The sequence below is a fragment of the Hipposideros armiger genome, unplaced genomic scaffold, assembly GCF_001890085.2.
Source record: "Hipposideros armiger isolate ML-2016 unplaced genomic scaffold, ASM189008v1 scaffold_76, whole genome shotgun sequence".
Taxonomy (NCBI): Eukaryota; Metazoa; Chordata; class Mammalia; order Chiroptera; family Hipposideridae; genus Hipposideros; species Hipposideros armiger.
The window spans coordinates 3,636,882-3,643,107 of NW_017731426.1; positions in this window are offsets into that span (position 1 = coordinate 3,636,882).

Genomic DNA, 6,226 nt, shown 5'->3' on the forward strand with positions numbered 1-6,226 from the left:
GTTTCATAAAGACCCTATTCAGATACATGGTTACACCATCACTGGGTGGCATGTGGCCTGGAATCTATAAAAGCTGTTTTAAGTTTGTAAGTTGAAGAATTTCAGGCTGTGAAGAACTGTCATAATATGCCTTATACTCGTGTGACTGAGATGTACCTGTTGGTCAGATCTCTGGTTGAGGTCGGATAAGCTAAATTTTCGTGGTTTAGCATGTTTTTAGGTACTGGTTATTTAGTTAAGTCATTTTATGTTTCAGCTTTGCCAGATTAATAGAGTTGCTTATGATAGCTACTTTTGTTTTCACAACAGAGGGCATGTTTTTAGGAATTTTGCTAGTTTTATTCTTCAAGGTAACTTTGTTTTTCTTTATAGCCTTGTATATACTGAGTATACCTACCACCTGGCAGGGTGTGAAAACAATCAGTGTTTGGTATCCTTTGTGTCTTGGTTTTCTATTGCTGCTGTAACAAATTACCACAGATTTGTGGCTTAAAACAGCTCAAGTTTATCTTCGAGTTAAGGAAGTCAGAAGTCCGAAATCAGTCTCATTGGGCTGAAAGTAAGGCGCTTGGCAGGGTTGCATTCCCTCTGGAGACTCGAGGAGAGAATATGTTTCCTTACCTTTTCTAGCTTCTGGAAGCCACGAGCATCCCTTCACTCATTCCTTTCTCCGTCTTCAAAGCCAGCAGTGTGTAGCATCCTCAAATCTCTGCCACCCTCTTGTACTTAAAGATTACATTGTGATTACATTGGAACCCCCTGGGTAATTTCCCCTGTTCAAGATCCTTAATTTAATCTGCAAAGTCCCTTTGTGCCCATAAAGTGACATTCACAGGTTCCAGGGATTAGGACATGACTGTTGAGGGCCATTAGTCTGCATGTCACACTTTGTAATTGTAGAATCCTACAGTAGAATTTAGCAAAAAGTTCATGTAAAAGGTGTGATTGAAAAATATGGTGAATGTTTAAAAGATGTATTACAGTATGACACATTGCCATCAACCCCCCTCAAAACACTCCTCCCTTGCTTCGGACATGCGTATCCCATCGGTCCTGCCACTTTCTGAAGCACTTCTGAAAGTCCTCTTTCATGAATATTTTTACTTCATCCTCCCATCTTGACAACGTTCCATGTCACACATTGCTTCTGGTAGGGTAACTTCTGTCAAAAACACTACTGTGTGTCCTCATCCACCTTATTTACCGGATCTGGCACCATATGACTTCTGGCTCTTCTCCAAAGTCAAAATGACCATGAAAGGTAAACATTTTGAACCGATCTGAGACATCAAGGCAGCCATGACAGCGCAACTAAAGACACTCACGAAAGAGGACTTCCAGGACTGCTTCTGAAAGTGGCAAGAATGGGGATAAGCGTGTTCGAAGCAAGGGGGAGTATTTTGAGGGGCATTAACGGCAATGTGTCTTTTACTGTAATAATTTTTTTATTTAAACATTCACCGTATTTTTTCATCACATCTCATATATCTCTACTATAACTGCTCTTGTGAAAGTCTCCAGTGTTTCTAACCCAGTGATTACTTTCCTGTCCTCACCTTACTAAACCTGCAGCATACAGCAGTTGTCTGCTTCCTTGTTTTTGAAATATTTTTTTTTCTTCTGTGAAACCATACTCCTGGTCTTCCGTATACCTTTCTGACTGCTTTATTTACCAATTCTTGTTCTACGTTACCTCAGGTCTGGGCTATACCTTCTAGCTCGTCTTTATCCAAAGGAAAAAAAAATCATCCATTATGGCATCCAATATCTTCTATATCTTGCAAATTTATATATGCAGCCTGCCTCCCTGAGCACCAGAGTTTAATGGCATAGTTGAGTGTTCACCTGAACCTTGAATAAGCACCTAGACCTATCTAAAACATTTTAATTTTTCAACCGAACTTGTTTTCTCCTCAACTTGTTACCCATTCCAGGAACTGGCACTACCTAATACTCATTTGTTCAGACTAAAAGACAAAGCAGTCCCCTACTCCTTTGTGATCCCCATATCTACATGCAAGTTCTCTGGGCTCTTCTGCATCTGTACCTTGCCCCATCTCCATTGTTGCCACCTAGGCCAGGCGGTCATTCTGTCTCAGATCATTGTAGTGCCTTCCTAAGTGTTCTGTCTTGCTTCTACCCCTCTACCCTGCCTGTATCCCATTCATCCTCTACACAGTAGGAAAGGTAATTGCTTCAGGCTTTGAGGAGGCCAATTGACTGCCTTGTTTAAATCCACAGTGGCTTCCTATTACACCATATTTTTACTATCATCCTACACCAGCCTTCTATGACCTTTATATTTTTCCCCTCGCTTGCACTGCTCTAGCCAAAGTTGTTTCATTTCTGTCTTAAGGCCTTTTCACTTGGCTGACTATTTCTGCTACTTGGTCCATTTTTATCTAATGATTTGCATGGTTAACACTTTGTGCTTCAGGTCTCAAGTCATGTGTCCCTTCTTTTGTCACTGTTTTGTTCCATTTTATCCATAGTTCACTGTCTGAAGTTACCTTGTATATTTTTCTTCTTCACCAATACTGTTTGTACCTTTGCCTAGAAAGATGGCTGGTGTGTCCTAAGTACTCAACAGTTATTGAAACAAGCTTGTAAATGAGCACCAAATCTTAACAGACCAGGAAGACTGTTTTCCAGTTATCCGCCATACAACAGACCGACGTCTCCACTGAGGAGTCAGACATCGTGGAAACCTACTCAGAGTCCTTGCCTCTCCTGGGGACCCTTGTACAGCCAGCCTCAGCTGACGTGAGACCCGCTAACCTAGGAGAAGTCCAGCTTGGATGGATCTCTACCCACTCTCTTTCCCATTCCATTTTTGCTCTGGGACTTCTTATGTTCTAATGTCCAGTAGGTCATGTTAACCTAAATTCCTAATTTTTAGTAATTTACCTTATGAATCATTATTTCTCAGTTTTAGTGCCATCCAGGTGTTTCTTCCAGGAAACCAGGGTTGACGATGGGCCATCAGTTCTCGAGAATTTTTCATGTCAGTACATAAAGTTCACATTCTTGTTAATGGCTACAAAATAATAAAGATGTACCATAATTGATAATAACTTACAGGTTACTTTTTTTAATAGTCCAAATTCAGTGGAAGTACTAATTTACCTTCCTTTTCATTGAGGCTAAGGTAGGGAGGAAATGGATGTAATTTTTCAGAAAGCAGCAACAACAAAATGGGGAATTAAAAATGTGGCCCAAGGGACAATTTTTTTAAGCTTTACACCTGGATATTTTCAAACAAGCGATTCCTAATGGGTTGTATACATTACTGTACATATTGATCTCTTATTCTAGGGGTATTGCTGATGAAGAATTACTGGAGCAAGAATGCTCTCGGGAGGCTTAGCTTTTCTAAGCTTACCAATAAGAATGCACAATTTTCAGTGTGACTTAGTGTCAGCTAGATCAGTGTGACTGTAAGATCAGTAGGGTTCTTGAAGAAACAAATGAGACATCTAACAAACTTATCAGTGGAAACTAGGCCAAAGCATGCAGCTAACTGATGGATAATGAACAGTAATAATATTTTATATGTTAAATCACTTCATATAATTAATGAAAGAATGATACTTGGTCAAGTGGAAAATAACCAATTTTAGTTTATGGACCACATATATAATGGTGGTCCCATGAGATTATAATGGAGCTGAACTGATCACCTAGTGACGTCATAGCCATCTTAGCTGTCGTAGCACATACATTACATGTTTTTAGTGATGCTGGTGTAAACAAACCAGTACTGCCAGTTGTATAATTATAGCACATACGTACATGACATTATACTTGATAATAAATGATTATGTTACTGGTTTATGTATTCACTATGCTTTTTATCATTATTTTGGAGTGTACTCTTCCTGGTTTTTAAAAAAAGTTGGCTATAAAACAGTATGCCATGTTACCCTGGCAGCAGCCTCATACATCCCATGTTAACCGTATGTCTTGATGGCATCATTTTCCCTGGTTGATTTAATCTGAGGTCATTTTATAAATTGAGTCTAGGTGCACAGTGTTTATAAAGTTTACCATAGTGTACAGTAGCCCTAGGCTTCACATTCACTCACCACCCCCTGACTCAGCCGGAGCAACTTCCAGTCCTGCAAGCTCCATGGTAAGTGCCCTATACCATTTTTATCTTTTATACTGTATTTTTACTGTCCCTTTTCTACATTTAGATGTGTTTACATACACACCACTGTGTTACAATTGCCTACCTCAGTACCGTGACATGCTGTACGCCTAGGAGCAATAGGTTGTACCACATAGCCTAGGTGTATAGGAGGCTAGACATCTAGGTTTGTGTAAGCACACTCACTCTGATGTTTGCACAATGATGAAATCGCCTAACGATGCATTTCCCAGAACATATCCCCGTTGTTAAACGGCACTTGACTGTGTGTGGGAAACCTAATTTCAGAGAGATTAAGTGGCTTGTCTAATGAGTTTTGCTTCAGATAGTGGGAACAGTCTAAGTGTGTGGTCTGTAGGATTACATACATTGCCTGGTTTTGAGCTATCCTCGTGCACTTACAGACTAATCTCTTGACACTTAATGTTTTGTTTTGTTTTTTTAATCTGTAAAGGGAGATGATAGTTCTCACACATAGATTTTTTGGGGAGATAGCAAATAATTGATGTAAAGGGCTTACCTCATAGAAAGCACTTCGTATTAGCTAGTATTATATATTCTATCAGTGATTCTGTAATTTTGAGATTTGGTGGACCAATAGATTAAAAATTGGGGAGGTGGGCAAGATTGAATGAATGGTCTGCTTCTAATATTGCCAAGAGAGACTATTAAAAAAGAAAAAAAATATTACCACCACCATCTTCATAAAAGGACATTTTAAAATCCAAGTTGTACTGAAGGCCATAATCTCGGAATGAAGGACTGCTCTTTAAACTGAATAAATTTAGCTTCATAAAAGACTCAATATAATTCTTATTTTTCTTCACCGTGAAGTACGAATTAGATGGTCTATAAGTCTCCCTCCAGTTCTGAAATAATTCAGTTCTAATATTCATACTCTTTCTAATCCTGCCTGCTTCTATACTTCCCCATCTAATTTAGAAATACTGGTTGACAATCCATAGCCTATATTTACCTAAGGAATGACTGCTCTTAGAAATCGTAGGATTAAAAACTACATTCAAATGAAATTGGACTGGAAGAAACCATGAGCACTATAAGAAAATAGCACAGACAGTAATATGCAGTCATTCATCTAACCAATCTTCATAGCCAACTATGTGCCAAGTACTGTACTAGACACTAGGCATATGACAAACCAAACAAATGGTCAATGCCCTTTGGAATTTAACATAGATTTCACCGATCTCCCAGGACAGGTAGATTCTTGAGGCTTCAAGATAATTATGACATATTCCTAGCACTTTAATTTTAATTAAAGAAGGAGTGTGGGGGGGGAGACAGATAATTTATATGGCAGTTTAAATTTTATATTACCTCCACAAAAAGGAATAGCATGCAAAATTTGCATGGATGAAAAGGATATAATAAAGACAGTTTTAAGTTTTACTCTTGGAAGAGCCAGTTTGGGCTATAGTTACAGATTGGTGTGCCTAGTTTGCTCTCCTCTGCCTCTAGGTTGATTCTTTACATTTAGCTTGCATAAACATCATTCGCGGGAACTTGTTAAAAATGCAGATTCCAGAGTCCTAGAGATTCTGATTCAGTAGGGCTGTCTGTGATGAAGCCTAAAATAGACTGAAAAAAAAACTGTTGGGGATTCCAATGTAATAGTGGCGGTCTATAGATCTTTCTTTGAGAGACCTTGCCTTAGGGGTACTTAGAAGTTTCAGAAGGCAATAAAATTAAAAGAGAAACTCTCAGTGAACTTTGGGAACATTCCTCCATTAAAGAGACTCATTCTTTTTGCATGCTATCCCCACTATATCTCTGAATGCTGCCAATTTAACATACTGTGAAACTGTAGAGATTAATTCCAGATTGGTGCTGTGCAACAGGCCAGTTTTAGAAATAAGTCCTTGTGAAATTCTTGTCAGATACGTTGTTGAAATGTTTGCTGTAGGAGGCTGCCCTGATCCTGGTTTTTCAGCTACGTTAGGATCGCATGGCGTTTTGGTTTTGTTTTCATAAATTTACATCATACATGAATGTATAATGAATGACTTGGAATCTGGTTTACAGTTATTTCTGCCACCAAAAATAGAATCCTATTTG